At 42.4% G+C, this 22,818-nt stretch overlaps 1 gene segment (V, D, J or C); it reads left to right on the top strand.

Annotated features, from left to right (window-relative positions):
* Nucleotides 1–4,755: 4,755 nt before the first annotated feature.
* Nucleotides 4,756–22,818, top strand: part of LOC131518023 (immunoglobulin heavy variable 3-74-like) — a 39,885-nt gene continuing 21,822 nt past the window's right edge. The window contains exon 1 of the V gene segment in view: nt 4,756–4,771.

Genomic DNA, 22,818 nt, shown 5'->3' with positions numbered 1-22,818 from the left:
TATTTTACTTCCATCATTTTCTTTTACTCTACTTCAGTGTATTCCCGTTTTCAAATTTCTAAAGTTTCCTTTTTACTTTTTCTTTTTCTTTTTTTCTCTTCTTCGTTTCTGTAGTTTTTCTGGAATACAGAATGTGAAAAAACTTCATTTTATTTTCAATTTTATTAAAAATATTTTTCTTGGGGCGCCTGGGTGGCGCAGTCGGTTAAGCGTCCGACTTCAGCCAGGTCACGATCTCGCGGTCCGTGAGTTCGAGCCCCGCGTCAGGCTCTGGGCTGATGGCTTGGAGCCTGGAGCCTGTTTCCGATTCTGTGTCTCCCTCTCTCTCTGCCCCTCCCCCGTTCATGCTCTGCCTCTCTCTGTCCCAAAAATAAAAAAAAAAAAAAAAAAAAACGTTGAAAAAAATATTTTTCTTTAATTTTTTTACTATATTGATTGCTTTTATGTAAATTTTTTCAAATTCTATTTTACTTCCATCATTTTATTTTAGTCTACTACGGTGTATTCACTTCTTGAATTTTCAAATGATTTCCTTTTTTTCCTTTTTGTATCTTTTCTCTCTTTTTTGTTTCCTCTCTTTTTTCTAGAATACAGAAAAAGAAAAAAATCACATTTATTTTTAAGTTTTTTTAATATTTTTCTTTATTTTTTCTACTATATTCTTTACTTTTCTGTATATTTTTTCAAACTCTATTTTACTCCCATCATCTCATTTTAGTCTACTTCAGTGTATTCATTTTTTCAAATTCTCAGATTATTTCCTTTTTTTTCCTCCCCCTCCCATTTTTTTCTCTAATCTGTCAAACCACTTTCAACACCCAGACCAAAACACACCTAGGATCTAGCATATTCCATTCAATTTGTGTGTGTGTGTGTGTGTGTTTAATTTTTAATTTTAATATTTCTGTAATTTTATCTTTAATTTCAATTTTGCGACCTCATTAATTCCTTTTCTCCCTTCAAAATGACAAAACGAAGGAATTCACCCCAAAAGAAAGACCACGAAGAAACGACAGCCAGGGATTTAACCAACACAGAGACAAGCAAGATGTCTGAACCCGAATTTAGAATCACAATAATAAGAATACTAGCTGCAGTAAAAAATAGATTAGAATCCTTTTCTGCAGAGATAAAAGAAGTAAAAAATAGCCAGAATGAAATTTAAAATGCTATAACTGAGCTGCAATCACAGTCGGATGCAGCGGTGGCACGGATGGATGAGGCAGAACAGAGAATCAGGGTTATAGAGGACAACCTTATAGAGAATAATGAAGCAGAAAAAAAGAGGGAGATTAAGGCAAAAGAGCAAGATTTAAGAATTACAGAAATCAGTGACTCATTAAAAAGGAAAAACATGAGAATCATAGGGGTCCCAGAAGTGGAAGAGAGAAATAGGGGTGGAAGGGTTATGTGAGCAAATCATAGCGGAAAACTTTCCTAACCTGGGCAAAGACACAGACATCAAAATCCAGGAAGCACGGAGGACTCCCATTAGACTCAACCAAAACCGACCATCAACAAGGCACATCATAGTCAAATTGACAAAGTACTCAGGCAAGGAGAGAATCATAAAACCAACAGGGAAACAAAGTCCATAACTTACAAGGGAAGACAGATCAGGTTTAGCAGACCTATCCACAGAAAGTTGGCAGGCCACAAAGGAGTGGCGGGATGTATTCAGTGTGCTAAATCAGAAAAATATGCAGCCAAGAATTCTGTATCCAGCAAGGATGTCATTCAAAATAGAAGGCGAGATAAAAAGATTCCCATACAAACAAAAATTAAATGAGTTTGTGACCACTAAACCAGCCCTGCAAGAAATTTTAAGGGGGAATCTCTGAGGGGAGAAAACATGAAAATATATCTGTATAAATAAATAAATACCAAAATCAACAAAGGTTAGAAAGACCAGGGGCGCCTGGGTGGCGCAGTCGGTTAAGCGTCCGACTTCAGCCAGGTCACGATCTCGCGGTCCGTGAGTTCGAGCCCCGCGTCAGGCTCTGGGCTGATGGCTCGGAGCCTGGAGCCTGTTTCCGATTCTGTGTCTCCCTCTCTCTCTGCCCCTCCCCCGTTCATGCTCTGTCTCTCTCTGTCCCAAAAATAAAAAATGTTGAAAAAAAAAATTTAAAAAAAAAAAAAAAAAAAAGAAAGACCAAAGAACACCACCATAAACTCCAACTCTACAAGCATCATAATAGCAATAAACTCCTATCTTTCAGTACTCACTCTAAACGTCAATGGACTCAATGCCCCAATCAAAAGACATAGGGTAACAGAATGGAGAAGAAAACAAGATCCATCTATATGCTTTTTACAAGAGACCCACTTTAGAACTAAAGATGCCTCCAGATTGAAAACAAGGGGATGGAGAACCATCTATCATGCTAATGTTCAACAAAAGAAAGCCAGAGTAGCCATATTGATATCAATCTAGACTTTAAAATAAAGACCGCATCACGAGATGCAGAATGGCATTATATCCTTCATAATCAAAGGGTCTATCCACCAAGAAGACTTAACAATTGTAAACATTTATGCACCAACTGTGAGAGCACCCAAATATAGAAATCAATTAATCACAAACATAAGGAAACTCATCAGTAAGAATTCCATAATAGTAGGAGACTTCAACACCCCATTCACAACAATGAACAGATCACCTGATCAAAAAATCAACAAGAAAACAATGGCTTTCAATGACACACTGGACCAGAAGGACTTAACAAATATATTCAAAACATTTCATCCTAAAGCAACAGAATATGCACTCTTCTACAGTGCACATGGAACTTTCTCCAGAATAGACCATACACTGGGACACAAATCAGCCCTAAGTAAGTACAAAAAGATCGAGATCATACCATGCATATTTTCAGACCACAATGCCATGAACTCAAAATCAACCACAAGAAAAAATTTGGAAAGGTAACAAATAACTAGAGACTGAAGGACCTACTAAAGAATGAATGGGCTAACCAAGCAGTTAAAGAAGAAATTAAAAAGTATATGGAAGTCAATGAAAATGATAACACCACAACGCAAACCTCTAGGATGCAGCAAAGGCGGTCATAAGAGGAAAGTATATAGCAATCCAGGCCTTCCTAAAGAAGGAAGAAAGATCTCAGATACACAACCTAACCTTATGACTAAAGAGCTGGAAAAGGAACAGCAAATAAAACCCAAAACCAGCAGAAGGCAGGAAATACTAAAGATTAGAGCAGAAATTAGTGCTATCGAAACCAAAACACAGTAGAACACATCAATGAAACTAAAAGCTGGTGCTTTGAAAGAATTAACAAAATTGATAAACCACTATCCAATTTGATCAAAAAGAAAAAGGAAAGGACCCAAATAAAAAAAATCAAGAATGACAGAGGAGGCAAGGGGAAAAATAGCAAAAATGAACTACTGGGACCTCATCAAAATCAAAAGTTTCTGCATAGTGAAGGCAACAATCAGCAAAACTAAAATTCAACTGACAGAATGGGAGAAGACATTTGCAAATGACATCTCAGATAAAGAGTTAGTATCCAAAATCTATAAAGAATTTATCAAACTCAACACCCAAACCAAAATCCAGTGAAGAAACGGGAAAAAGACATGAATAGACACTTCTCCAAAGAAGACATCCTGATGGCCAACCGACACATGAAAAAATGCTCCACATCACTCATCATCACGGAAATGCAAATCAAAACCCTAATGAGATACCACTTGACACCTGTCAGAATGGCTAACATTAACAAGTCAGGCAACAACAGACGTTGGCGAGGATGCAGAGAGAGGATCTCTTTTGCATTTTTGGGGGCAATGCAAGTTGGTGCAGCCACTCTGGAAAACTGTATGGAGATTTCTCAAAAAACTAAAAATAGAACTCCCCTATGACCCAGCAATTGCACTACTAGGCATTTCTCCACGGGACACAGGTGTTCTGTTTCAAAGGGACACATGCACCCCCATGTTTATAGCAGCACTATCAACAATAGCCTAAGTATGGAAAGAGCCAAATGTCCATTGATGGATGAATGGATAAAGAAGAAGTGGTAAATATACACAATGGAGTATTACTCGGCAATCAAAAAGAGTGAAATCTTGCCATTTGCAACTATGTGGATGGAACTGGAGGGTATTATGCGAAGTGAAATGAGTCAGTCAGAGAAAGACAAAACTCATATGACTTCACTCATATGAGGGCTTTAAGAGACAAAAGAGATGAAGATAAGGGAAGGGAAACCAAAATAACATGAAAACATGGAGGGGACAGAGCATAAGAGACTCATAAATATGGAGAACAAACAGAGGGCTACTGGAGGGGTTGTGGGAGGGGGGATGGGCTAAACTGGTAAGGGGCACTAAAGAATCTACTCCTGAAATCATTGTTGCACTATATGCTAACTAATTTGGATGTTAATTTTTAAAACTAAAAATAAATACTAATTAATAATAAAAAAATTAAAATGTTTTAAGAGAAAATAATGCGTGATCATGCTGTTGAGGTAAATGTTTCTTAAAGATTATGCGAAGCCTCCATTAATAAAGGTAAAAATCCAAAATTGAAAAAAAAATTCTTCATATTGTCACACCGCCATCCACACAAACTAATGTAGAAGTGCGTCCCTAACCCTGTCATTCACTTTTACACAATTAAATCTAAGTCTGGAGCTTGATATATATGTCAGAGGACATGCAAATGGGGCCCTTTCTGTGCTGATAAAACCAACCCAGCCCGACCGTGCAGCTGGGAGACGTGCCCCAGCCCCAGGAGTCCCAGGTGTTCCCATTCTGTGATCAGCACAGAACACACTCACCTCACCATGGAGTTTGTGCTGGGCTGGATTTTCCTGGTTGCTCTTTTAAAAGGTAATTCATGGTGAACGAGGGACACTGAGTCTGTGAGTAGATATGAGTGAGACAGTGGATGTGTGACAGTTTCCTGACCAAGATGTCTTGTGTCTGCAGGTGTCCTGTGTGACGAGCAGCTGGTGGAGTCTGGGGGAGACCTGGTGAAGCCTGGGGGGTCCCTGAGACTCACCTGTGTGGCCTCTGGATTCACCTTCAGTAGCTATGCAATGAGCTGGGTCCGCCAGGCTCCAGGGAAGGGGCTGCAGTGGGTCGCATATATTGCATATGATGGAAGTAGCACAGGCTACGCAGACTCCGTGAAGGGCCGATTCACCATCTCCAGAGACAATGCCAAGAACACGCTGTATCTGCAGATGAACAGCCTGAAGACCGAGGACACGGCCACATATTACTGTGCGAGAGACACGGTGAGGGGACCTCACTGGGAGCCCACACACAAACCTCCCTGCAGGGGTGATCAGCACCACCAGGGGGCGCACACTATGCACAATTCTGCTTTGTGTTCCCATGAGCAGGTGCAGATGGACGTTACAGGCAGGTTTCCTGTCAGGGTCTGGGGCTTCCTCTCCACACAGCAGTTTCTCCAGGGAGCCTCTCTAGACACAGGATTCTGTGCTTACCTATTAACTCTCTGAATTAGCAACTGGGTTGTCATAGGGAAACTACACTAACATGCACAAAGACACAGTTGTTTGCACTTGCTTACTCCGGTCCCTCAACATGAGTGAATTACAGATTTCCTGAGGCACAACAGCTGCACATTTACAGGATTCTCAGATGCGCTCCCTGTGCAGCCAGGACCACAGGATCCCACAGCTCCTCCTTATCCTCACCCAGCCCTTGTCCCAGTCAAACAACGTGACACTTTCTTCATAGCCCTTTGCTACTCAGGACTTTAAATGAGCTACAGCTTTATTCAATTACTCTAAAGGAGAGACAAACAATCTCCATGTATTAGTCAAGATTCCCCTGAGGAACAGAACCCAAAGGTCATTGGTTTCCATAATTAAATATGTTGAGAAGTCCCATGGTCTACTGTCACCAGCTGAAGACCCAGGAAAACCAGTCATGTAATTCTTGTCTGATTCTGACTAGTGTCTAGTCTCAGAACATGGAGAGCTGATAATGTAACTCTCAGAAAACGGGCCAGAGGAGACCAATATTCCAGTTCAAACAAGCACATGGGAAGTAAAAATGAGGGAATTCGTCCTCCATCTGCATCAGATTCTATTCACAAACTTAATGGAATGGGTGGTGCCCAGGCAGAAAGAAACCATGGATGGAAATGCCAATCTCTTCTCGAACACATCACAGACATCCACAGAAACAGTGGTGAATCTGGGCACCCATGACACAGTCAAGATAACCTATAAAGTTAATCATGACAAGTCAACCCCCTGTAAACGTGGAGCTCAAAGACTGAAGATTTAACAGTCGATCCCATCATTGGGGTGGAGTCTGGTGGGCACAGCAGTGCTCCTGTGGAGGAGGACAGAGGCCCATAAGGGGAACTGTGGTCTGAGTATCCCCTGGGTCGCATGGGGAGAGAAAATTCCCTTTGTGGAGTGCATTTGGGAGACAGGGCATTGGCTCTCATAGGACAGGAGAACTGACAGTCACCATTAAAATTCCCTGATCATTAGCATAGGAGCCTCTTCTGAGAGCAGCTAGCTGGACGCTGCCTTCTGGTTGTTCTTCACCATGCACTCCAAGCCCCTAGTGTTCATGCAGCTGCCCATCTGGTGTAAACCAGCTCCAGGCACAGCACATCAAGACCCTCTCCCAGAGGATCAGTGGGGTCCCTGTCATACTGAGTTTACACAATTTGGAGTTTTCAAACCCAGCTAGAGCTCCTGAGATAAAACATAAGAGCCCTGTGCCACCAGATGGGCCAATGGCTTGGACGCAGACAGGGTGAAAGCAATTCTGACGGAAGCCTGGGACCCACAAGTGTTCTCTCTCTGTGAGGGCTTCCTGAACAGGGGAGGCTGGGAACTCCAACTCCAGGGACTAGAGAGGGAGCTGATGCCAATATTTCCTCCCACCAATCAGCATGGACAGATTTCACTCAGCAGCACAGCATCCCCAGTGCAAGCTGACCCACTAACACCAAGCTCCACCTACTCCAGCCCCCATCAAGTGCTTGCTTACTAGGAAAGAGTGCCTGGCAACCAGACCACCACTGCACCCCTTCCTCCAAAGACCACCGTAAACCCCCACACGCACCAAGTCAGCTGATCATAAAGTGACGCATATCCTCACCTCTAGGGGAGATAGGAATTAGCCTCTTTTAACAAGCAGACCAAACTCACCTAGTTAAAACTCACAACACTGGGCACAAAGTCCAACACTCCCCACTGGAGGCAAGGAGAAAATCTGCAGAGGACTGTCCTGAGGGACAGAGCAGCCAAAACACGACAGCACAGTGCCACGGAACATAAAACAAATGCTTCATGAAGTGTCAGGCCCTGGACAGTATGTGAACACTGCTCAATAAAGATACTACCCTAGAAGCAGAAAAGATAACAGGTTTTTCTAAAACATTTAAGAAGGCAGAGACATAGACAACAACATGATGGAGGAACTCATCCTAAAAGAAAAAATGATAAAAGGTCATTGTGAGGGATATAATTAAAACACATAAACTAATGTGCCTCAAACAGAATTTCTGAAAACTCTCATAATGAAACAGGATTTTCAAAAAGCATCATAAGGATACTAGCTGTGCTTGAGGAAAATATATGAGACATGAAGGATACGCTTACTGCAAACCGAAAAGACCTAAAAACTAGTCAGGATGAAATTTTAAATGTTGTAACCGAGATGTGAAACTGATTGGATATAATGATCTCAAGGCGGAAAGGAGCAGATGAATGAGGAAGGGACATAGAAGATAAAAGTATGGGGGAAATGAAGCTGGAAAGAAGAGGAAAAGTAAAATATTGCATCACAAACATACACTTAGGGAAATCAGCAACTCCATAAACTGTAATAACATTCTTTTGAAAGGAGTCCCAAAAGAATAAGACGGAGAAAAAGGGGGATACATTTTAGCTGAGTGAATATAGTGAAAATTTCCACAAGCTGGGGAAGGAAACAGACATCCACATCTAGAGGGCAGAGAGAACACCCATTAAAATTAAAAAAAAAATAAAAAAAAGCAGGCCAACACTGAGACATATCATAGGAAAATGGCAAAATATCCAGATAAAGAAAAACCATAAAAGCATCAACACAAAAGAAGTTGCTAACTAACAAGGGAAGATTTAAAAAAAACTATGGGGGAGTTCCGGAAGATGGCGGCGTAGGAGGACGCTGGGCTCACCGCGCGTCCTGCTGATCACTTAGATTCCACCTACACCTGCCTAAAGAACCCAGAAAACCGCCAGAGGATTAGCAGAACGGAGTCTCCGGAGCCAAGCGCAGACGAGAGGCCCACGGAAGAGGGTAGGAAGGGCGGCGAGGTGGTGCGCGCTCCACGGACTGGCGGGAGGGAGCCGGGGCGGAGGGGCGGCTCGCCGGCCAAGCAGAGCCCCCAAGTCGGGCTGGCAAAAGCGGAGGGGCCGGACGGACTATGTTCCGACAGCAAGCGCGACTTAGCGTCTGGGAGGTCAGAAGTTAACAGCTCTGCTCAGAAAGCGGGAAGGCTGGAGGACAAAGGGAGGGAGAGCTGCTGAGCCCCCGGAAGGCAGAGCTCAGCTTGGCGGGGAACAAAGGCGCTCGCCAGCGCCATCTCCCCCGCCCATCCCCCAGCCAAAATCCCAAAGAGAACCAGTTCCTGCCAGGGAACTTGCTCGCTCGCGCAAACACCCAACTCTGTGCTTCTGCGGAGCCAAACCTCCGGCAGCGGATCTGACTCCCTCCCGCTGCCACAGGGCCCCTCCTGAAGTGGATCACCTAAGGAGAAGCGAGCTAAGCCTGCCCCTCCCGCCCCCGTGCACCTTGCCTACCCACCCCAGCTAATACACCAGCTCCCCAGCACCACAAGCCTGGCAGTGTGCAAGTAGACCAGACGGGCCACACCACCCCACAGTGAATCCCGCCCCTAGGAGAGGGGAAGAGAAGGCACACACCAGTCTGACTGTGGCCCCAGCGGGGGGCTGGGGGCAGACATCAGGTCGGACTGCGGTCCCGCCCACCAACTCCAGTTATACACCACAGCACGGGGGAAGTGCCCTGCAGGTCCTCACCACTCCAGGGACTGTCCAAAATGACCAAACGGAAGAATTCCCCTCAGAAGAATCTCCAGGAAATAACAACAGCTAATGAACTGATCAAAAAGGATTTAAATAATATAACAGAAAGTGAATTTAGAATAATAGTCATAAAATTAATCGCTGGGCTTGAAAACAGTATACAGGACAGCAGAGAATCTCTTGCTACAGAGATCAAGGGACTAAGGAACAGTCACGAGGAGCTGAAAAACGCTTTAAACGAAATGCAAAACAAAATGGAAACCACGACGGCTCGGATTGAAGAGGCAGAGGAGAGAATAGGTGAACTAGAAGATAAAGTTATGGAGAAAGAGGAAACTGAAAGAAAGAGAGATAAAAAAATCCAGGAGTATGAGGGGAAAATTAGAGAACTAAGTGATACACTAAAAAGAAATAATATACGCATAATTGGTATCCCAGAGGAGGAAGAGAGAGGGAAAGGTGCTGAAGGGGTACTTGAAGAAATTATAGTTGAGAACTTCCCTGAACTGGGGAAGGAAAAAGGCATTGAAATCCAAGAGGCACAGAGAACTCCCTTCAGACGTAACTTGAATCGATCTTCTGCACGACATATCATAGTGAAACTGGCAAAATACAAGGATAAAGAGAAAATTCTGAAAGCAGCAAGGGATAAACGTGCCCTCACATATAAAGGGAGACCTATAAGACTCGTGACTGATCTCTCCTTTGAAACTTGGCAGGCCAGAAAGGCTTGGCACAATATCTTCAGTGTGCTAAACAGAAAAAATATGCAGCCGAGAATCCTTTATCCAGCAAGTCTGTCATTTAGAATAGAAGGAGAGATAAAGGTCTTCCCAAACAAACAAAAACTGAAGGAATTTGTCACCATGAAACCAGCCCTACAAGAGATCCTAAGGGGGATCCTGTGAGACAAAGTACCAGAGACATCACTACAAGCATAAAACATACAGACATCACAATGACTCTAAACCCGTATCTTTCTATAATAACACTGAATGTAAATGGATTAAATGCGCCAACCAAAAGACATAGGGTATCAGAATGGATAAAAAAACAAGACCCATCTATTTGCTGTCTACAAGAGACTCATTTGAGATCTGAGGACACCTTTAGATTGAGAGTGAGGGGATGGAGAACTATTTATCATGCTACTGGAAGCCAAAAGAAAGCTGGAGTAGCCATACTTATATCAGACAAACTAGACTTTAAATTAAAGGCTGTAACAAGAGATGAAGAAGGGCATTATATAATAATTACAGGGTCTATCCATCAGGAAGAGCTAACAATTATAAATGTCTATGCGCCAAATACCGGAGCCCCCAGATATATAAAACAGTTACTCATAAACATAAGCAACCTTATTGATAAGAATGTGGTCATTGCAGGGGACTTTAACACCCCACTTACAGAAATGGATAGATCATCTAGACACACAGTCAATAAAGAAACAAGGGCCCTGAATGATACATTGGATCAGATGGACTTGACAGATATATTTAGAACTCTGCATCCCAAAGCAACAGAATATACTTTCTTCTCGAGTGCACATGGAACATTCTCCAAGATAGATCATATACTGGGTCACAAAACAGCCCTTCATAAGTTTACAAGAATTGAAATTATACCATGCATACTTCAGACCACAATGCTATGAAGCTTGAAATCAACCACAGGAAAAAGTCTGGAAAACCTCCAAAAGCATGGAGGTTAAAGAACACCCTACTAACGAATGAGTGGGTCAACCAGGCAATTAGAGAAGAAATTAAAAAATATATGGAAACAAACGAAAATGAAAATACAACAATCCAAACGCTTTGGGATGCAGCGAAGGCAGTCCTGAGAGGAAAATACATTGCAATCCAGGCCTATCTCAAGAAACAAGAAAAATCCCAAATACAAAATCTAACAGCACACCTAAAGGAAATAGAAGCAGAACAGCAAAGGCAGCCTAAACCCAGCAGAAGAAGAGAAATCATAAAGATCAGAGCAGAAATAAACAATATAGAATCTAAAAAAACTGTAGAGCAGATCAACGAAACCAAGAGTTGGTTTTTTGAAAAAATAAACAAAATTGACAAACCTCTAGCCAGGCTTCTCAAAAAGAAAAGGGAGATGACCCAAATAGATAAAATCATGAATGAAAATGGAATTATTACAACCAATCCCTCAGAGATACAAACAATTATCAGGGAATACTATGAAAAATTATATGCCAACAAATTGGACAACCTTGAAGAAATGGACAAATTCCTAAACACCCACACTCTTCCAAAACTCAATCAGGAGGAAATAGAAAGCTTGAACAGACCCATAACCAGCGAAGAAATTGAATCGGTTATCAAAAATCTCCCAACAAATAAGAGCCCAGGACCAGATGGCTTCCCAGGGGAGTTCTACCAGACGTTTAAAGCAGAGATAATACCTATCCTTCTCAAGCTATTCCAAGAAATAGAAAGGGAAGGAAAACTTCCAGACTCATTCTATGAAGCCAGTATTACTTTGATTCCTAAACCAGACAGAGACCCAGGAAAAAAAGAGAACTACAGGCCAATATCCCTGATGAATATGGATGCAAAAATTCTCAATAAGATACTAGCAAATCGAATTCAACAGCATATAAAAAGAATTATTCACCATGATCAAGTGGGATTCATTCCTGGGATGCAGGGCTGGTTCAACATTCGCAAATCGATCAACGTGATACATCACATTAACAAAAAAAAAGAGAAGAACCATATGATCCTGTCAATCGATGCAGAAAAGGCCTTTGACAAAATCCAGCACCCTTTCTTAATAAAAACCCTTGAGAAAGTCGGGATAGAAGGAACATACTTAAAGATCATAAAAGCCATTTATGAAAAGCCCACAGCTAACATCATCCTCAATGGGGAAAAACTGAGAGCTTTTTCCCTGAGATCAGGAACACGACAGGGATGCCCACTCTCACCGCTGCTGTTTAATATAGTGCTGGAAGTTCTAGCATCAGCAATCAGACAACAAAAGGAAATCAAAGGCATCCAAATTGGCAAAGATGAAGTCAAGCTTTCGCTTTTTGCAGATGACATGATATTATACATGGAAAATCCGATAGACTCCACCAAAAGTCTGCTAGAACTGATACATGAATTCAGCAAAGTTGCCGGATACAAAATCAATGTACAGAAATCAGTTGCATTCTTATACACTAACAATGAAGCAACAGAAAGACAAATAAAGAAACTGATCCCATTCACAATTGCACCAAGAAGCATAAAATACCTAGGAATAAATCTAACCAAAGATGTAAAAGATCTGTATGCTGAAAACTATAGAAAGCTTATGCAGGTAATTGAAGAAGATATAAAGAAATGGAAAGACATTCCCTGCTCATGGATTGGAAGAATAAATATTGTCAAAATGTCAATACTACCCAAAGCTATCTACACATTCAATGCAATCCCAATCAAAATTGCACCAGCATTCTTCTCGAAACTAGAACAAGCAATCCTAAAATTCATATGGAACCACAAAAGGCCCCGAATAGCCAAAGTAATTTGGAAGAAGAAGACCAAAGCAGGAGGCATCACAATCCCAGACTTTAGCCTCTACTACAAAGCTGTCATCATCAAGACAGCATGGTATTGGCATAAAAACAGACACATAGACCAATGGAATCGAATAGAAACCCCAGAACTAGACCCACAAACGTATGGCCAACTCATTTTTGACAAAGCAGGAAAGAACATCCAATGGAAAAAAGACAGTCTCTTTAACAAATGGTGCTGGGAGAACTGGACAGCAACATGCAGAAGGTTGAAACTAGACCACTTTCTCACACCATTCACAAAAATAAACTCAAAATGGATAAAGGACCTGAATGTGAGACAGGAAACCATCAAAACCTTAGAGGAGAAAGCAGGAAAAGACCTCTCTGACCTCAGCCGTAGCAATCTCTTACTCGGCACATCCCCAAAGGCAAGGGAATTAAAAGCAAAAGTGAATTACTGGGACCTTATGAAGATAAAAAGCTTCTGCACAGCAAAGGAAACAACCAACAAAACTAAAAGGCAACCAACGGAATGGGAAAAGATATTTGCAAATGACACATCGGACAAAGGGCTAGTATCCAAAATCTATAAAGAGCTCATCAAACTCCACACCCGAAAAACAAATAACCCAGTGAAGAAATGGGCAGAAAACATGAATAGACACTTCTCTAAAGAAGACATCCGGATGGCCAACAGGCACATGAAAAGATGCTCAACGTCGCTCCTCATCAGGGAAATACAAATCAAAACCACACTCAGATACCACCTCACGCCAGTCAGAGTGGCCAAAATGAAGAAATCAGGAGACTATAGATGCTGGAGAGGATGTGGAGAGACGGGAACCCTCTTGCACTGTTGGTGGGAATGCAAATTGGTGCAGCCGCTCTGGAAAGCAGTGTGGAGGTTCCTCAGAAAATTAAAAATAGACCTACCCTATGACCCAGCAATAGCACTGCTAGGAATTTATCCAAGGGATACAGGAGTACTGATGCATAGGAGCACTTGTACCCCAATGTTTATAGCAGCACTCTCAACAATCGCCAAATTATGGAAAGAGCCTAAATGTCCATCAACTGATGAATGGATAAAGAAATTGTGGTTTATATACACAATGGAATACTACGTGGCAATGAGAAAAAATTATGGTCTTTTAAAAAATATTGCCAATAGTGGATAATTTCATTCAAATACATTCATCATGATGTGAATCCTCTATAATGACTTTAATATAACATAAAAGTATCTATTATCTATCTATCATCTATCTACCCTCTATCATCCATCACCTATCCACTTATCATCTATCTACTATCTAGCATTCTGATCTCTATTTGAAGTGTATTCAGTTAACTCAGCATTTATCCTCTTGGCACATGCCTTCAGGACTAGGAACACATTTTCTGCAATTTCTATAGGCTCTGAATTTTTAGATTCCAATGATGTCCAGGTCAGCCAATCCATTTTCATTAATGTGGTTGTTTTAGTGCCATTAACTTCTAACCTCAGATACTGGTGGTCTCTGTCCATATCAGTGAAGAGTCCCCCACTTTTCTGTGACATCTGTGCCTCCTCCCTGAGTTAACAGCCCCTTGTGTTGGATGCGGATTTCTCAGGAGATGGAGACACCAGCCATGCATGGGAATCATATCTGCAGGTGACAGAAAGGTGTCCATGTCTTGGTGTCTGTGCACTTAAAGATGTCGGCACTGCTTCCAAGCTTTGCAGATGACTGAGGAAGCAAACCCCATCAGAAGAGAACCATCAAGATCAGAAGTCTCCAGGTGTGCCCATGCTTTGCAGGTGGTTGTCAGGTGAGGTTAATACATCAGTGTGGAAACTAAAAGAAATATGATCCTGGGAACAAGTGTCCTTTGCTTGTTATATTTACACCAGACTGGACAGCAATATAGATTTTTCCTATGCAGTTATGTGAGGAATGACTGTTAAAATGGAATGTATTTAAAGACTTGATTTGGAAAGTTTTCTGGAGCAAATATGGATCCCTTCAAATATCTTTTGGACAGATAGAGTATAATGAATTGTGGTCCACTCATTTGTTCACTATCTGATCAGAAAGGTGAGGCCATCACTTGACCTGCCTCCAACACAATTCATAGACCAAGTGTTGTCTTCAGCGAGGACCAACAAGCCTGTGGATCCACAAAGAGATGCCCACAGGTGGACCTGGAAGGACAAGGGGAGCCTGACTCAATTTTTGTCCACTTGTAAGGACATGCTCCCTCCCTCACAGGCAAACTTCTCAAGATCTAGAGTAAACTCCAATCTCAGGGAGTGGGAGCCCACAGCTCTCTCCTCAGACAGGGCTGAAGTCCCTAAGGAAGGCAGAACTGTATTCGAGAAACAGAAGAGACTGTAGGGCCTTCCTTGTGCCTGGTGAGAGGTCCCAAAGCTGAGGGTTTCAGATGTCAGATGTGGGATGATGGGAATGGTTGTGACTGCTGGTGACTGGCCCAGGCTGAGTCTCCTTGTCCCCAGGGGTCCTGCCCCAGGTGCAGCTGCAGGGGTTGTGCCCAACTGGTGAGTGCCTTGCACACTCTGCACCTCACTAGCAGCATCTTGGGGTTCTCCATCTCAACCAGTAATTTCTGGTGGAATTGGATCCACCGACCCCAGCAGAGTGGATGCGGTGCATGGTTCACATACTATCATATATTCTATATCACATACTAGGGTCCAGACCACAAGAGCCACATGTCCATCAGTTAGGCAGTTTGTTAGGCAAGAGGAAGAGGGATAAAGCAGGTGCTGGCCACACCCTTGGAGGTTCCCCCAGGATTAACAGCCACACAATCAGAACCCCTCTAAGGGTGAACAGGACAGGATAGGCCTAGCCACAGAGCTGGCTCAAACACCACAAAGGACTTCTGAGAGCTGAGCATCGGCCCAAAAATTGCGATTTGCCCTGAGGTTACCTAAAAGTCACGAGGGGGCATTCAGGACAGCAGGGGTAACTGAGATCTCCTGGGGTGCTCAGGTTACCAGGGGGAGCTGAGGACACCAGGGTCGCTCAGTTCTGCATGGAGCACTCAGACCTCCAGGGAGATGCTCAGGTCTCCATGGGGCATTGAGGTCACTAGCTGCCACTCAGTTCACCTGGGAGCACTAAGGTCATCAGGAACAAACAGGACACCAGGAGCCACGTAGGGAACCTGGAGGTTCACAGGTCTCCAGGGGGCACCCAAGATCTCAGAATTCATATCCAGAACCAGTGTTTCAGGGACAGGTTTCCTGTGAAGCATCTTTCTCATCATGCCCTGCAAGCTTCATCCTGACCAGTAAACAGTACACACTGTTTCCTAAAACATTTACAAACACAGATGTCTTCTAACTCTTAGAGTGAACAGTCATATAGTAGTGCCGACCTTGATAGAGACCAAGCTCGGGGATAAATCAACTCATATACAGACCTGTGCCTCACAAGTACACAGGCCACCATTTAAGATACATGTAAGTGATTTTCAAACAGAGGAGACTGACTCATTCAATTGATCTAAATTTAATATACTTGAGCAGCTCCTCTCTCCTTTTATTTTCCTTAAGGTTTTCCTTTGATGCCCATGAAGAGAGACCATAAGTAAAGACCCTTGTGGTTGTTGAAACCCCACAGCGTCTTCATCAACTCCACGATTTTCTCTCAAGGATTCTCAGTATATACACGTTCCTGTGAGAGAAAAGAGTAGTTTCTACCCTTCACTCATTTTGTTCTCCATCCAGTTCAGGAAGCCTGAGACAACCAGTGGGGAGGCACACTGAGTCAAGTCTTACAAAACGGTCAGCCAGGGGTCCATTCTACTTAAGTAGTTAAGGAATCATCCACTGGATCCATCTGTCTCTGCACCTGCCTCTCCACAGAACATGAGGCCCAGAACTTCCTCACACTCAGCTGGACATGAAGTCAACTGTATGGGAGCAGATTAGGAAGTCAGTTTAGTGGGTTATTTCACCGCAGTTTTCTATAGTAGCTACACTATGTTGCACTCCCATCAAGTGAATTCTAGGATTCCCTGTTCTCCACATCCTCAGCAACACTTGAGATGTTCTCGTTGTGTTTGCCTTATTTTATAATAGCCTTGCTATCAGTTGTGAGGTGATATCTCAGTGGATCGGGGGTGGAATTCTCTGATGATTAGTGATGATGAACATCAAGTCATATGCTGGATGGACATTTTTTCAACCTTAAAAGCAAAATGGATATTTACATGTTTGGCCCAAATTTTAATCAGGTGATGTGTTTATTGTTATGATTATAATTGTGATTTTTGCTATTGATGTGAAGGAGTCCCTCCTGTATTTTGGATATTGATTCCTTTTCAATATTTTTAATGTAATGTCTCCCATTTCATAGACTGCCTTCTCACCCTGCTACTGTTTGATTTGCCCCCTTTCTAGTTTGATGCAGTCCCCCTTGTCTGCCATGGTTCTCTGTGATTTTGCTTTTGTATCAAATAAATCATTGTCAAGAGAATGTCATGATGGTTATCCTGTGTGTTTTCTTCAAAGGCATTTTGGGTCAGGTGTTCTGCTTAATCTTCAATCCATTTTGAGATTTTTTTGTGTTGATGTATATGTATGATGCAAGATTACAGCCAAATGTCATTATTTTACATGTGTATATCTACGCCATTTTTTAATGTTTCTTTTATTTTTGAGGGAGAGAGACAGATCATGATCGGGGAGGCACAGGGATAGAGGCAGACACAGAATCCAGGCTCTGAGCTGTCAGCACAGAGCCTGATGTGGGGCTCAAACCCAGAAATCATGACAACAATACATGACTAGAAGTTGGATGCTTAACTGACTGAGCCACCCAGGTGCCCCTAGTCAACACCATGTTTAAGAGACACAATCCTTTCCCCACTGTGCATTGTTGGAAAACTCATGGAGGATCTGCTGACTGCATCTGCACAATTCTACATCTTGGCTCCGTAATGAGCTCCACTGGTCTATATGCCTCATTTCATGCCAGCAGTACACCGTTGGAGCTAATGTACGTCTGCAATATATTTAGAAGGAAGAAGTGTTCTCCTTCTTCCAGGTTCTCTCCTCTTCATGATTTTTTTTTACTTCCATGTGTTTTGTGGTTCCCTATGAAATAGTATATTTTTCAGATTCCTTTAAAAAAAAGACATTGGTACTTTCATTGAGATAAAAACATAAATATAAAATTAACATAAAGAGACAAAACAGAGGGGCGCCTGGGTGGCACAGTCGGTTAAGCGTCCGACTTCAGCCAGGTCACGATCTCGCGGTCCGTGAGTTCGAGCCCCGCGTCAGGACCTGGGCTGATGGCTCGGAGCCTGGAGCCTGTTTCCGATTCTGTGTCTCCCTCTCTCTCTGCCCCTCCCCCGTTCATGCTCTGTCTCTCTCTGTCCCAAAAATAAATAAAAAACGTTGAAAAAAAATTTTTAAAAAAAAGAGACAAAACAGAGAAAAAAAGACTATCACAAATACAGAAAACAAATCAACTTCATTAAAATTTGAATTTGGAAAGATAAGTGAAATTTAAAAAATATAAGTAGCCTAGGGAAATAGGTAAGATTTAAATAAATATGATCGGAACTGAGAAAGGAGACATAACTGAACTAAACACATGAAAAGGATCATAAATGAAAAACGTAGGTATTTAGAAGTCAACAATTAGATCACCAAGAACAAATTACACATTTTCTAGCATCATGTAAGCCACCAAGACTCTTTCATGCAAAATACAAAATGAACAAAACAAAAATTAGTAAGAAGATATCCTTAATATAAACCTTCACCCTCCAAAAAAACAAGGCTTCATCAAAATTCTACAATTTTCAAAGAATAATTAATGCCAATACTTCTCAAACTATTACAAATTGCTGATGAAAAAGACCACTCCCAGATGCACTTTATGAGGACACCTTTACTCTCACAACAAAGCCTGAGAACCACACCACAAGAAGGGAGACTACAGGCCAGTGTCTCAGATACACATACATGCAAAATTCCTTGGTTAAGTCCGAGCCTACTGAATTCAACAGCACACTGAAAGGATCACACATGATAATCCAGTGTGATGCATCCCTGAGATGCAAGTTTCCTTCAACATACACAAATGCAAAAATGTGATGTCCTCCATTAACAGAGGGAATGATTAAATCAAAGCCATCCTTAATTTATTCATAAAATCATTAGAGAAAGTTTTTTCATGTACAAAAAACATATGTTCATCATTTAAAAATAACTCAATTAAAAAGGAGAAGGAAATTACCTCCACATGATCATGGCCACTATGAGAGCCCACACCTGACAGCATATTGAACATAAAATACTAAAACCATTTCTGCCATATCAGGAACCAGGAAATGATGCTCATCCCCAACATAAGTATTCCACATGATAACGTGAAGAATAACTATGCTGCCTCAAACCATACCATCGTGTCACAGTCCTTATTTGGATGAAAGTCATGGGAGAAACAGCCAGTCCAAGGACACTCAGACCCTCCTTTGTCCCTTGACAGCAGGATATAAATCTCGCTTGGGAAAACTCCCTTCCCTCTCCAGGAGGGGAAAACCATCCTTAGCACCAAAATAAGGAACACAGGGACAAGAAGGATGTGCAAAGAAACCTAGTTATTTGTTGACTAATTCAATACCCCAAAACCAAACCTTTGCCTTGACTCTTGCTGAATCCAATGTTTTGTTGTCTGAAAGTCACAAGTGCCACCTGCTTTGTTCATTCTCTGGGTGTCATATTATTAGGAAAACCAGGCACTTGCAAAATGATATTTATTCTCCCTTTAGATCAGTCTTATGTCAATTGAATCCTTACACCTGGTGAAAACCCAGAAGAAAAGAAGGGAAAGGCATTCTTCTCCTACAACTGGAAGAAGTACCCACAAACTTTGGCAATAAAAAGAAATAAAAGACATTTAAATCAGTAAGGAGGAAGGAAAATTACTTGTTTGCAGATGACATGATCTTAAACATAACAAAACCCTAGATATACCACAAAAAATATTAGAACCAGTTTTTTAAAATGAGGAAAAGTGCAGGATGCACAATGAGCACAATGAACAAAGAAAATAAATAAAAATAAACCACCTATGATTCTACACACCAGCATGGAAATATATGCAAAACAAATAACAAAATTATACAACTGAAAATGGCACAGAATAAAGTACTTGGGATTAAACTTCATAAATTATGTAAAATAATTGTAGAACGAAGATGACCTTTGTTGATGAAAGACATGTAAAAATGCACGAGTTCTGCAAACATACCTGTGCTCACTGATTAGAATTATTCATATTGTCACAGCACCATCCACACAAACTAATGTAGAAGTGCATCCCTAAAGCTGCCATTCACTTTGAAAGAATCAAATCTAAGTCTGCAGTGTGATATATATGTAAGAGGACATGCAAATAGGACCCTCTCTGTGCTGATAAAACCAGCCCAGCCCGACCATGCAGCTGGGAGAGGAGCCCCAGCTCCAGGGGTCCCAGGTGTTCCAATTCTGTGATCAGGACAGAACACAGACACCTCACCATGGAGTATGTGCTTGGCTTGGTTTTCCTTGTTGCTTTTTTAAAAGGTAATTCATGGTGAACGAGAGACACTGAGTATGTGAGTGGATATGAGTGAGAACCAGTGGATGTGTGACAGTTTCCTGACCAACATGTCTTGTGTCTGCAGGTGTCCAGTGTGACATGCAGCTGGTGGAGTCTGGGGGAGACCTGGTGAAGCCTGGGGGGGTCCCTGAGACTCACCTGTGTGGCCTCTGGATTCACCTTCAGTGGCTACGACATGAACTGGGTCCGCCAGGGTCCAGGAAAGGGGCTGCAGTGGGTCGCATATATTAGATATGACGGAAGGAGCACAAGCTATGCAGACTCCGTGAAGGGCCGATTCACCATCTCCAGAGACAACGCCAAGAACACGCTGTATCTGCAGATGAACCTGAGGGCCGAAGACATGGCCACATATTACTGTGCAAGAGACACGGTGAAGGGACATCCCTGGGAGCCGACAGGCAAACCTCCCTGCAGGAGGGGATCAGCACCACCAGGGGGCGCACACTATGCACAATTCTGCTTTGTGTTGCCAGGAGCAGGTGCAGATGGAGGTTACATGCAGGTTTCCAGTCAGGGTCTGGGGCTTCCTGTCCACACAGCTGTTTCCCCAGGGAGCCTCTCTGGACACAGGATTCTGTGCTTACCTATTAACTCGCTGAATTAGACACCTGTTGTCATAGGAAAACTGCACTAACATGCACAAAAGACACAGTTGTTTGCATTGCTTGCTTCTGTCCCTCAACATGAGTGAATTAAAGATTTCCTGAGGCACAACAGCTGAACCATTAGAGGAGTCCCAGATGCACTCCCTGTGCAGCCAGGACCACAAGCTCCCACAGCTCCCCATTATCTTCACCCAGCCCTTGTCCCAATCAAACAACGTGAGACTTCCCTCCTGGCACTTGCTACTCAGGACGTTAAATGAGCTACAGCTTTATTCAATTCCTCTAAACAAGAGATAAACCATCTCCATGTATTAGTCTGGATTCTCCTGAGGAACAGAACCCAAAGCACATTGGTTTCCATGACTAAAGAGGTTGGGAAGTCCCATGATCTACTGTCACAAGCTGGAGACCCAGGAAAACCAGTGGTGTAATATGTCTGATTCTGAACTAGGGTCTAGTCTCAGAACGTAGAGATCTGATGATATAACTCTCATAACAAGGGCCAGAGGGGACCACTGTTCCAGTTCAAACAAGCACGTGGGAAGTAAAAATGAGGGAATTCTTCCTCCCTCTGCATCAGATTCTACTCAGAACTCTAATGGAATAGTTGATGCCCAGACAGAAACCATGGAAAGAAATGCCAGTCTCTTCTGGAAACACATCACAGACATCCACAGAAACAGTGGTGAATCTGGGCACCCATGACTCAGTCAAGAAAACCCATAAAGTTAATCATGACAAGTCAACTTCCTGTAAACGTGGAGCTCAAAGACTGAAGACTTGAATTTAAATTAAAAATAAAACAAGAAAATTAAATACATACATATATGAACTATTGGCAATACCTCAAAATAGCACGCTTCTGCACAGTGAGGGAAAAAATCAACAAAACTAAAAGGCAACCTATGGAATGGAATAAGATGTTTGTAAATGACATATCCTCAGGGTTAGTATTCAAACTATGCAAATGTTTTTAAATTATTTTCACATTATCAGTAGAGAGTGTGTCCATGCAGTTCAGCATACTGTCATGTGAGAAGCAAAATTCGTGTCTTCCACTTTTGTTTTGTGATAGGATCTCACTGAACATGAGACCAACAGTCTTCACAAAATTTGAACCATACAGTACAGTACTGTTAATTACAGGGGTAATGTTGTGGAGACCCCTCTAGCACTTAATCATCTTGCATAACAGAAAATCATAGCCCTTGAGATCTACTCCTCATTGCCCCACCCTGCCAGCCCCAGACAACTGCCATTCCACTCTCCATTTTATTGTTCTCAAATCCCAAATCCAGCTGAGTATTTCTGGAAAGGTCAATGTTCAAAGTTTTAGTTTTGGTGGGAAAAGAAGTTGAGCTTTATTTAGGAGGCCAGCTACCCGGAGAAAAGGCAGACTCTTCTCCAAAAGCCAACTCTGAGGGTTTTTGCCCAACCCAGGGGATTCAAAGGACTAGACGGTACATAAACAAGGGAGTTCCATGGTGGATACCATTTTCGATCATGTGCAGCCTCCATGGTGCAAGCTGCCAAAGTAACCTCAACTCCCCTGCATCTATCTCCACCTGAGGAGAGAAACTCACAGGCATGGGAGAAGACTGCCAGAGGCCAGGAAAGAACCACAATAAGGGATTAGAGGGGAAATCCCCTGGGGCTCACACATGTGCAGCAGTACCTTCTGTTCTCACCAGACGGCATAAGAAAATACTAAAATACAACTTTGTACTTCACCAATCATGACACAGAATACTGGGAAATGTTTCCTCAGTAAACTCAGAGGAAGCTTCAAACCAACAACCAAAAGGATCAAATGGCCTGCAAACTAATAGCCAACCAGAATAAGACATGTAACATTACAAAGCGATGTTTTTCAATATGTACAAAGGTAAAATTGACAGTATACCTCCATATCCCATGGAAGTAGGAAGCATTGGTCTCCATAATGAGGAAAAGCAATCATCCAGAGAAAGTGACCCAGCAGTAACACAGGACATGGA

This window comes from Neofelis nebulosa, chromosome 7, assembly GCF_028018385.1.
Source record: "Neofelis nebulosa isolate mNeoNeb1 chromosome 7, mNeoNeb1.pri, whole genome shotgun sequence".
NCBI lineage: Eukaryota > Metazoa > Chordata > Mammalia > Carnivora > Felidae > Neofelis > Neofelis nebulosa.
The sequence above is the reverse complement of the archived record's forward strand: the minus strand, read 5'-3'. Positions and strand labels throughout refer to the sequence as shown.